Consider the following 12,326-nt stretch of genomic DNA (forward strand, 5'->3'; position numbering starts at 1 on the left):
ATAAATGAAAAAATGAAAGAATGAATGAATGAATGAATGGATTTGTTGCAGGACATAGAGTAGGGCCTGCGTCTAAAGCCCCACCCGTCTTCTGCCTCTCTCTTGAGACCTCCAATAGAGCAGGCGACATCTGCCCTGATCCTCTAGCGGTCTATTTGCTTCATGTCCCTCGCCAGTCCTGACCTGTCCCCTTCGGCGCATCCACTTTCTAGTATTTCTACTCTGGCCTGTAGAATATAAGGATGTGATACTGAAAGAGTCTGAGCATTGGAGCAGAGAGGCAGGTTCCCATGGTAACCATCCACAAGAACAGCATCAGTGTGTGCCACTACAGACGGTCCCTGACTCACGGCTCGTCATCTTCCCATTTTACGACGTCGTGGAAGTGATATGCGCTCAGTCGAAACTGTGAGTCTTGAATCTGCGTCTCCTTCTGGGCTGGCACTATGCGGTCAGATCCTCTCTGATGATGCCGAGCAGCACGGCCGGTGCGGCTCCCAGTGGGCCACACAACCCAAGGGCGACAACAAGTAGGGACACTGACAACCCTTCTGTGTCCATAACCGTTCTGCTTGTCACTTTCAGCGCGGTATTCGCCAAATTGCATGAGATAGTCAACACTTGATTATCAAGAAGACTTTGTGGGAGATGATTTTGCCCAACTGTAGGCTAACGTAAGTGCTCTGTGCGTGCTGAAGCTCGGCCGGGCTAAGCCATGACATTTGCTAGTTTTAGGAGCAGTAAATGCATTTCGACTTAGGGTATTTTCAATTTACGATGGGTTTCTCGGGAGGTGACCGCCTCATAGGTGAAGGAAGACCTATTTCTCTGTTTAGGCCTCTGCTCCCTCCCTGGCCATGACTGGTGGGAGGCAGCACAGGGACACTCTGTGGCATCTCCACACGACTGTGCCCCTGCCTCTTCATGTCATGCTGCTGTTCTGAGTTTCTAGAACTTGCTTTCCTGTGGGGATTTTGTGTCCTTAAGATGTGAGGTGGTGGAAGAGGGGAGGCGTGGGCCCGGTGACCCCAAGTCACCTTATTAAGTGGTTTTTACAATAGCGGGAGCCTACCCTTGATCTCCTGTTCTCCTGCTGTAGAAATGCTTCGGGGATTAGTGAGAGGAAGCTCCTTTGGTGCTTAAGAGCTCCTCTGGGAGGAAAATACCATTCCTGTTGAGCCAGAAACAAGCCATAGGTGTGTTGTTGTCAGTCGTGGGTTGGAGGCTCCTGGGAAGGACTTGCTCCTCTGACATTGTTCTCAAGACTGCTGTTTACAGGGTCTTGCACCAAAGGCACATGGGAAACGTCTTTGCATTTCCTGTGAAAAACAACGGTAGGGAAACTTCCTTACAATAAGCGAGAGTCTGATGATAAATTCTGAGAACTCGGGGCCCAGGAAAAGTGTGTTTTACTTCTCCTCATGAACGGGACTTATTAAAAAAAATTTTTTGTGTGTTTAATGTTTATTTTTGAGAGACAGAGAGAAAGAGTGAATGGGGGGAGGAGCAGAGAGAGAGGGAGACACAGAATCCGAAGCAGCCTCCAGGCTCTGAGCTGTCAGCACAGAGCCCGATGCGGGGCTTGAACTCACGAACTGCGAGATTGTGACCTGAGCCGAAGTCGGATGCCTAACTGACTGAGCCACCCAGCATGCCGCCCCCCTGCCCACGCTGGCTTTTTTTTCTACTAATGGATAATGAAAGTCATATGGCTGCTGGAAGTTCTGAGTTACATATTATGTTCCTGGTGCTGTTCTCAGCCAGCAGGTTTTGTTATAAAATACTTACATATATATATACATATGTATATATACAGACACACACATATATATTATATATTCCCTTTTTTGGCTTTTTCGGAAGCTGTAACTTTATTAGAAATTACTTTCTGTCTAGTCAGTGACTGGGAACGGAGCAAGAATGTATGAGTACCTGGTATATTGAAGAATTCCAATCATGACGTGTTTTCCCCATCATTTCAACGGACGGGGCTGGATTAAGTCCCCCAGCTAACAATAAGGCCTCTTACTTTGTCAAACAACCCACTTTCGTGTTTAAATTTCGTCTTACTCGTTTAAAACTTCAGTCTCGTTTCTGAGAACACGAGTTCTCCTCGTTTTCAACCATCCCCCGTAGACTAGACTTGGGTCTACGAGCTAGGAGTGAAAAGGGGGTGGGGGATTGGGGTTGGGGGGCTTTTGAGCCTTTGCCCTCACTCTTCTCCGTGAGCGCCGATGGGCCCTGCTGACAGGGGGGGCGCGTCTGAGTAGCTCTCCGAGGCGTGAGTGATCCCTGTGGAAATCCAGTCGCTTTGTCTGGCAGACCCCCGGCTCGTGGCAGCATTGGCCAGACGTGAGAGCACCCCCTTGCCCAGGCTGTGGTAGTCTCAGGCAAGGTGGTGGCCACACATCTCGTCTGCCTTCCCTTGGGCATTTGGGCACGCAGGGGCCTCTTTCTTACCTCTTGGGAGCTGGGAATGCGGGCTGCGGTACAGGATGGCGAGTGTGGACGCCTGAAGGCCCCCGCCACACTGCCCCGCTCCCACATTCGCTCCCCCGGTCCTGGTGGCACTCAAGCAGGTCGGCAAGTGTGGTGGCTACATGAAGAATAGAATGCCAAACGGCTTCAACCATCACAGGCGATTCTCTTAAGTTCCTCTGCGCTCGGGAAGCAGGAGGAGGAAAGGCAAATAGCTTCACTTTGCAAACGTTCCTCCCCTCTCCACCCCAAAAGGTGACCCCTCCTGTCTCCTCAGGTCCCTCTTGTGCGGACGGGGGTGCGTTGGATGGAGGAGGTGGTCCTGCTAAGGCGGCCCCTCCTGGCAAGTCTAGGAAGGAGGCAGTCGGCCCCAGCTTCTGCGGGTTCTCTGGGGTGAGACCCTGGGCTCCCCGGTGAATTTTGTTTCCAGCGATGACCCGTATTCACAATTCTGGGAAAACGGGGGGGAGAAACGTCACACGTGGCCCCCAGTCCCATCCTGTGACATAAGTAGATCGTCAGAAAGCTGTTTCCTGAGTAGATGAAGATTTTATGGCACCAGAAAAACAAAAACCAAAAAACAACCTAGACGTCTGTTTTGTTTTATTTATTTATTTTTAAGCAGACTCCACACCCAACGTGGGGCACAAACTTCCAACACTGATGGCGAGAGTCACACGCTCTACTGACAGCCAAGCGCTCCTTGTTTTTTGTTTTGTTTTGCGGTAGTCCTCTCGTTTACAGATGTCAGATCTTGTTTTAAAGAAAGGACTAATAAAAACCTTGTCATTCCCAGGCTTCCCTTTGCCTGTAGGGGGCAGTGGCTTCATCTTGAGCTCAGGACTTTGTGACCTGGTCCAGAGGCTCCAGAGGCAGATACTTGGGGGCTCACTTCTTCGCTCTCTGTTCTCAGGTATGTGTGCTGCTCACTACCTCTGGCTATCCATCATTGACCAGAGAAAACTTCCACGTTCTTTTCAGGCCATGAGTTGGGAAACATGCGGTGCGGTGAAGTTCAGAAGAAACTATTTCTGTAAGGAATTAGGGAAACTGATAATGAGCGGTTAGGTGAATCACTATCAAAAAAGGTCAAGAGGCATAGAAACTTATTGGAGAACAATCCTCTTCCTGTAGCTCTGTAAGCCTAGATTGGATGCTGCATTTGTTCTGTGGCTACAATAACATTAGTCCAGAGAGAAGCCTGCCTCCTGTAAATAGATGGGATGGGCGGGTGGTTGGGGGGAAGGGGCTGTCTGCACGGTCAGTCATCTGAGGAGCGACCCACCCTTCAGAACCTCAACTGAGATCAATGTCCCCAGCTAAAATAACAGCAACCATTTGTCAAACACTAACTGTGTCAGGATGCCTGGGTGGCTCAGTTGGTTAAGCGTCTGACTCGATTTCCGCTCAGGGCATGATCTGGCGGTTTGTGAGATTAAGACAGCATAGAGCCTGCTTGGGATTCTCTCTCTCCCCCTCTCTTTCTGCTCCTTCTCTCTCTCTCTCTCTCAAAATAAATCAAAAACTTAAAAGAAAAGAAAAGAAACCTCTAACTGTGCCAGATTCTAACCTAAATGGTTATCAGGTATTATTTTATATATTCTCCACAATAACACCACAAAGTGCATCCTAGTAATACCGGAGGGGAAGCTGGGGCACAGAGAACTTAAGTAATGCGTCCAAAGTCACAAACCAGTAAGCAGTAGAGTGTGGATTTGAACGTGGGCAATTTCCGTTCAGAGCCCAAATTCGGAAACCTCTGCTATGTTATTATTGCCCTGGCGTGGGCAGGATTCTTTGGAGGTGTGCAGCGACCTAGCCTGGTGAACTCGGATAAAACCCATCAGCCAGAGGAACAGAAACCAGCTCATTGTATCGTTCACGCTTTCTTTTTCTTTCTTTTTTTTTTTTACCTACACATTTTTTTTCCTGTTTGTTGTTGTTTTTGTTGTTGTTGTTGTGGTATTGATTATACCCTTTTAAAATTTAATTAGGGAGTCCATGAGAATAGGGTTTTTACAGTTGGGTCAGACTGGCACAGAGGGATCAGAGCGCCTTGAGGCCACCGTGATGATGGCCAGGTGGGTTCGAAGTGAGACAACAGCAAAAGTATGCTGGCAGAGGGGGCCCCAGTCCCGGGGGCGTGGTTCACCCACCTTTGTTCCAGTCTGGGCCTTCTCTTTCCGTGGCCAAAGCTTGGAGCTCCTGGTTTGATTTTGTTGGAGAACATGGTACTTCTTAAGATAATAGCTTCAGAAAGAAGTTAGTAACTAAAAACAGGAAACAAATAATTTGGAAAGGTTTGATCAAAAAAGGAGATGTTAAACTTTGACCACGTGGAAAAAAGTATCTAAAAAACAGTCCAGACAGCGTTCCTGAATCGCACTTGCAATCTGTCCAACATGACATAGACCCTCGTTATAGTACAACCTCCTCAGGCCGTCATCTGGGAAGAGTGGAGTATTTCGTAGCAATGACTGTCACAGCTAACGGAAATGACTTCTTTCAATATTGTCTTTAAATTTATACACTTTTGCATGAGGAAGTTTTTTTCAGGTGATAAAGGGATCTGTCCTGCATCCTGATGGGGGTGGTAATTACATGAATCCATACATGTGTTAAAATTCTCAGAACTATACACATTGCCGAGAGTCAATTTTATTGTAGGATAATTTTCTAAATGAAAAAAAACATTTAAAGGAGAAAAATTCCTACACTGTTTAGAGGAAATATTAAAACGTGTACTTCCCAGGGGCGCCTGGCTGGTAGAGCACGTGACTCTTGATCTCGGGGTCGTGAGTTCAAGCCTCACGTTGGGCAAAAAATAAAATAAAAAAAAAAATACCAGGGCTCCTGGGTGGCTCAGTTGCTTAAGCTTCTGACTTTGGCTCGGGTCATGATCTCATGGTTTGTCAGTCTGAGCCCTGTGTCGGGCTCTGCGCTGACAGCTCGGAGCCTGGAGTCTGCTTCAGATTCTGTGTCTCCTTCTCTCTCTCTCTGCCCCTTCCCGACTTGCACTCAGTCTCTCTCTCTCTCTCTCTCTCTCTCTCTCTCTCTCTCTCAAAAATAAATAAACATTAAAAATAAAAGAAAAATAAATAAAAGACTCTTCTTTTAAAAAACGTGTACTTCTCAGACTTTTTTAAAACAAGATAAGCTGCATATGAATTTACCTCTCCCGTGGGTTTCAGGGGCATCCATTTGAGGGGAAGGGAGCTCATGTTCTCTCTGGTAGAGGGAAGGTAATGAAATGTAAGTGTCAGGACCCGCATTATCACAGGCCTGGGAATGTGAGCTCCAGCCAAGCATGTTTGAAGTGGGGAGGGAGGCAAGATTGCAATAAGGAAATATTTGCATGTGAACATTTCTGGTCAACTGCCAAGAAATCTCAGAAAAGGGGAGCCTAAATCCACAGAACTCTGGCAACTTGGTGTGTGTGTGTTTTCCTATCTGAAATAAATACTCACTTTTCAATCTACTTGTGCATTACTTATTTGTATTCTTTTTCTTCAGGAAAGTCCCTTAAGCTGTATAAGGTTCAGATCCTACAAGGATCCGGGTCTACTCCCAGCTCCAGGGTTAGGGAGCTGTGTAGGGCTGTCCTCTAGTTGTGGGGCTGGATTCTTAGAGTTTTTTGTCATTACTGTTTTTTTCCCTGTGGCAGTATGCTTAACTCCAATGGTACTAACATTTTCTTTGTTAATCCCCTTCTTCTGATCTTGTTGGGGCTAGAAAACCATATAACGAAGCTTTTTAGAATTACTTAACTCTGGGTAAGAGATTAACAAAGTTTCTTGTGTTCGACCACAATGCCTAGAATTTTTTCTACTCACTTCCCAGCTCCCACATATACTTCAGATGGTTGATGTTCCTACACAAGTTATTACCACATGAGTTAGATTTTTATCATATTTTGCTTGTTAATAAAACAGGACATTTTATTTTGAAAAGAAAAAGTAGGGTGTTAGGACTTCATAAAGTTTTAGGACAAGTTCTAAACCTTTAAGCTGCTTCTTACAGCCATCCTGATTCTCCAAGGAAGCACTCAACAGTATACAGGCAGGTGCACACTTTCTATCAACAATTCGTGGTTTTAGAGACTCTAAGAGCGCCCGGCTCTGTCCATTTCAGGCTCTGGCTGTAATAAATGGGGCGAGCTTTGTAAGTGACATCACATCCCCATTCCATGGTCCCCACCGCTCCTGTTCCTTCAAGCTCTCTAATTCTAATGACTCTGCCTCCGGATTGGGTCTTCAAGGGAAGTTCAATGATGTCACTGTAGCTTGTGGCCAGCAGGAGGCTGTGGCACTTAGCGGACTCTCAGGCTTTAGACTTCCAGGCTGCAGAATTGACAAGAATGAGCAGAGGGTGTCCATTCATTCTCAGAGCTCCTCCCCACTACTCTTTCTGAGCCTTATTCTCCACCTCCACCCTAAGTCGGACGTAGAAATAGATACTAGAAATGAATAACTACTATTAGTATTAACTGCTATGTAATTAATAAGTTGTAACGAATGCTTATTATTTTTAAAATTTTTTTCTTTTTTTTAACATCTGTTTATTTTTGAGAGACAGAGTGTGAGCAGGGGAGGGGCAGAGAGAGAGGGAGACACAGAATCTAAAACAGGCTCCAGGCCCTGAGCTGTCAGCACAGAGCCCAGGGCAGGGCTCGAACTCAGAAACCGTGAGATCTTGACCTGAGCTGAAGTTGGACACTTAACCGACTGAGCCACCCAGGCGCCCAAATGCTTATTATTAACAACAATCTAGACAACGTTTCTTTTCCAGTTGCCCGGATTGAGTTAATCTCAGCGAAGAGGCAGAGGGCTGTGAGAAGCCAACAATTTCCTCTGATCTGAGCCAGGAAGGGAAGCCTTCTTCTTCTCCATCCGCCACCTGACATAGTTGTAATAGGCACACCATGAGTCACAGGTCTCACATCCAAGGAGTCTTTGGGCCCATTTCTGCCTCCCGAGCTGATGTTTCCAGTGATAATAACCTAAGAGGTCTTAGCTGTTTGGTTATACTTTAACCTTGGCCAGCTGAGATAATGGGAGACAGTGGGTACAGGACGAGGGAAACCCACACTCTTCTTGCTTTCTAAGGGACAGACTCCACTGAGAAATCCTTTCTTGTCTGAGTGACAAGACCATGGGTTCCTTATCAGGCACTTGAAAGTCAGGTCTGACTACTAAATTGTTATACAATCTCAGCTCCTCTGTTGACTTCCCCTTCCCCATCCTCATCTGGAAAATGGCCTTTTACAATACCAGGACCTTGCTTAACACACTTGTGTGTTTTTATTTGTCTTTTAAATAACCTATTGTCATTGCCATGGATGTGGACTATAAGATTACAGAAGTAAAGCTTATTATCATCACAACGTACCTGGACTGTGTCATGCACTGATGATAATATTGCTCAAATTGCCATTCACCAGACAGGAATGAGCCCCCAACATGCATCAGACACTGTATTGGGCATTGTTTTTGTACAAATCAAAGCAGTCATTACCTTCACCCTTAAGGAATTTATAGATTAGTGGGGGTGGGGGTGGGGGTGGGGTGGGGTGGGGTGGTTCCAGGGCAACGTTGTGGGTGTTGTGCATGTAGGGAACATAGGGGGCCACCTAGAGGGTCCCCTCTCACACTTGGGGCCAGAGAAGACTTAAGGAGCTGAGTTTTGAAGGAAGAGTAGCAAGCAGCAAGATGAAGGAAAGCAAGGGGGCATCTGGGGAGCAAGAACACAGCCAGACAGAGGCAGACTGTCCATTACTGCCAACCTGAGTGTCTCGTTAAGAAAACCAAAGGTAATACAGCTCTCTGGTCCAGAGGTCAGGAAATCCGGGGTCGTGGGCTGGCATTGGCAACAGCTTTGTGAAACTCGTCCACCCAGTCACTTAACCACTCTGAGCTTATTTACTCAATGATCCACGGGAAGGCAGCTTGCTTAGGCTCAAAAATAGCCCCAGGCCTAACTTTCTATATAATTCTGCATTTTGGGTTAACCCTCAGAAGCCAAGTGAGGGTTCCAGGCACCCAGTGACGTTGTACCTTGCCCGGCAGCCTGAAGGTCATCAGCCAAGTCTCCTGAACCCAGTGGTGATGCGCTGTAGGTAGCTCAGGGCCATGCACAGCACAGCTGCCCAGTGTTCTGGAAAACACTGGAAGTCAGCACTCCACCTCCTTTTGAGGGGGATGGAAATAGCAATAATGACTTAGAACCCGGGAAGTCTGCTATGTGATGTGTTCACCAGGAACAAGGTGCTGAGTGATGGGGCAGAGAATTTTGGATTCGTGCCTTGAAATTGTCTTATGGAAAAAGTTGGAAAGCCAGCCCCACCCCTGACAGGTCCCTAATGTTTCTGATGGATGGGGATCTCCAACAGCCATTCAGCTGCTGGAGGGTTTAAGACTTTAACCTTGGGGCGCCTGGGTGGCGCAGTCGGTTAAGCGTCCGACTTCAGCCAGGTCATGATCTCGCGGTCCGTGAGTTCGAGCCCCGCATCGGGCTCTGGGCTGATGGCTCAGAGCCTGGAGCCTGTTTCCGATTCTGTGTCTCCCTCTCTCTCTGCCCCTCCCCCATTCATGCTCTGTCTCTCTCTGTCCCAAAAATAAAAATAAAACGTTGAAAAAAAAAAAATTAAAAAAAAAAAAAAAGACTTTAACCTTGAATGTGGCTTTTGGAAAGCTCCAAATCCAGTTTCTTCTGACTCTTTCAGATATGATACAGGGTGTATTGGCCTGCTGTGACAGGAAAAATAAGTTCCTGGGCTGGCGGTGGGAGCCGGGCAGCAAGGGTGGTCAGGCAGGATCAGTCTTCATCTGTTCCTGGTGTCAGCAGCCAGTGCTTCCTTAACTGATCAAAGCCAAGGGCCAGCGACATCTTGTACCCCCCACTTCCTATTCTCCCCTTTGCCTCACCTTCAGGCAATAGCTCCTGCCCTTTGTGGGTCAGATCTTTTGACTCTTTAGATCTGGTTGAGAACAGTCTTGGTGTCCTTTTCCCAAAAAAGAAGGCCCTTCCCCATTCTTGCCAGAAGTCATCCGAGAAGTCAAGGAGAAGGGAATCGAGCCAGAAAGGTACATTCTCGTTTCTTGACCAAATGATAATAGACATTAGGCCAAGGGCCTCATTCCCTGAAGCCGTTCAACAGAAAGCAGCAAGAGTGGTTTTAAGAACATAAGGAGGTTATGGGGACTGGGGGAAATTTTGCTTGAAGTTTTAACATTTTTATTGTACTTCTAAACCGAGTCCTTCATGACCCTACCGGATCAAATGGCATTTCTCCATGAACTCTGAGGAAAAGTTCTAATTATAATCAGCGCTCTCCAGAGAGACTTCCAGACAAAGTGAACCACACCTGAGAGGATATTCTAAGGGTAAAAGTCAAGAACTTCAAGTACTCACCGTTTCCTTACTGAGGAAAACGTGGGAGGAAAGGTTACGTTCAAGGGGGTTATGTTCAAGGGTTTCTTCTTGCGGTCAAAACTCCATTAAAATCACCTTTGTCTCCACTGCGACCTCTAGGGTCCAAGAAGGTCCATTTGGATTTGTTTTTCTCTCCTTCATGACCCTTGAACTACATTTAGGCCTCTGGGTTTACGATGGTATCCGGTCTAAAACTGCCTGTTTGAGAAAACCTTTGCACCTTATTGCTGATGTAGGCAATCCTGAGGATTAGTGACGTATTGGGTGGAGTGCTGGAAATGAGATGAAACCGCAGGAGGAGCGAATTGTTGCTTCAGCTTGAAGCGATGAGGGATTGGCCAACTGGAGGAGGGGGTGCGTAAGTAAAAAATCTTGCTTTCCTTGCCCCCAGGAAACTGCTTTTGCACCAGTAAACAAAATGGCTCGCCGCCTTAGAACGGTGACTGCATTTGGAGATCTGCAGATGCGTCTTTGACGTCGTGGCAAACCCGGCTTCAGGTATAACACGGTATCTGCTAATTTAAGCATACAGCTGCTGCCCTGAGGATCCTTCGGTTGCTTGGAAGGCCGAATTGAAGAGGTGCTGGGAGGTGGGAGGGCGGGGGGTAGGTCTGGATCGACGTGATGAAAGCAAGGTCTTCCTTTTCCACGTGGGAATGCTTCTCGGCCCCGCGGTCCAGCCTGCGTCTCGGTGCTCAATGCATCTCCGCCGTATTAAGAGGCCTCAGCTGTGACAAATGAAAGATTGGGTTGACACCAATACACAAAGCGTAGGGAACATGTCTTGGAAGGCATTCCCTCTGATTATTTTGCGCCCTGGTTGGAGTCGTGGATGAGCTCCACGGCACCCCAAAGCACACTCGCTTCAGTCACTTGCAACGTGGCATAGCGTCCTATTATTCCCTGTCAGGTGCATCCTTGGGATTGCCTGATAGAAGGTGAAGGGCAGCTTGGCTGTGGCTGTTGTGCGGCCGGAGTCACTTGCCCTGTGCGGTCCCTCTGTCTCTGTGTATAAACAGCACGGTTTTGAGAAGCTGCTCCTTTCACTGTATCTAGGTCTCTGAATCAGGGATTTTCATCAGTTGGGTTGGAAGTACCTCTGAGGGGCGCCTGTGTGGCTCAGTCGGTCAAGCCTCTGACTCTTGGTTTCGGCTCAGGTCCTGATCTCACGGCTTAGTGGGTTCGAGCCCTGTGTCGGGCTCTGCGCTGGCAGCTCGGAGGCTGCTGGAGATTTTCTTTCTCCTCTCTCTCTCTCCCCTTCCATCATTTGCACTGTCTCTGTCTCTCTCAAAATAAATACATAAACTTACAAAAAAAAAAAGTACCTCTGAGAAGCCGATGTGTCCCCCCCACACATAATCTGGTGCCATAGAGTGCCCTCCCGGACCGTGGTTCCCAAACATTGCTGCATATTATAGTCATCTGGGGAGTTTTAAAAAAATCCAGATGCCCAGACCACACCCACACCAGTTGAATCAGATTATGTTGAGGAAGGACTCGGGCTCCATTATTTCTTAAAACGTCCCAGGTGATTAGAGCATGCAACAAGTTTGAGAACGAGTGCTCAAGAATCCCCTGAGATTTAGTGTTGTGCCTGAGGATAAGCCCTGTACCCCACATGGGGGACTGGCGAGGCTAGAGAGGGCATTTGCCTGAGACAAAGCAGGTGGGGCATAAAGACCTTACAGTCGTGACTGTTAATGCCCCACAGACCATATGAGGTGCAGCGCGCTCTCTCAGGGCCCCTACCTTTGCTTCAAAAATAGTGCCAGCGTGTCTCAGAATGCGGACCTTGGATGACAGGCTGCTGTGTCAATGTTGACCAAATAACTAAGCAGGCATTTTAAGCATACGGTCAGCACAAACGAACGTGAGTATGCTGTCCATTTATGCCGTGAGCCATGCCTCATTTCTTTTCAACAAAACCCCCCTTTCGTGATTGGAAGAGTGTTTGAGTTTAGTAGCATTAAACAAGCCACCCCACCCCCCTCCCCCCCTGCAACACGCACACACAAGAACAAAGAGTCTTTAACAAGACAGCTGAAAAGGTGACGGCAAAGAACTCTGGGACCACTTGGACCTGGATGGTCACAGGTGTCTCAGAGGCCATTCTCTCTTATCTGGTGCTGGAATGCAGAGGGGAGCACCATGTTTCCCCCAACACAGCTATTCGCATCTGGGGCTTGGGTTTGCTGGCTGTGGAACTGGAGAACACAACCGCTCTCGTATTATTTCCCAACACTAAAAGGAAACCAGAGTGGAGGTGTTCCTTTGGTAGGGGAGTAGGGAGCTTGAGGAAAAGACAGTGACGGTTGGCTAATTTTGCCACCGGGGTGGTGGCTCCTGAGAGAGGCCAAGGTCAGCCCATGAACACAGCTTGAAGGGAGCTTCACCTTCTGAGGTTTGCGGGGAAGGGG

Source organism: Lynx canadensis, chromosome C2, assembly GCF_007474595.2.
Source record: "Lynx canadensis isolate LIC74 chromosome C2, mLynCan4.pri.v2, whole genome shotgun sequence".
Lineage (NCBI taxonomy): Eukaryota > Metazoa > Chordata > Mammalia > Carnivora > Felidae > Lynx > Lynx canadensis.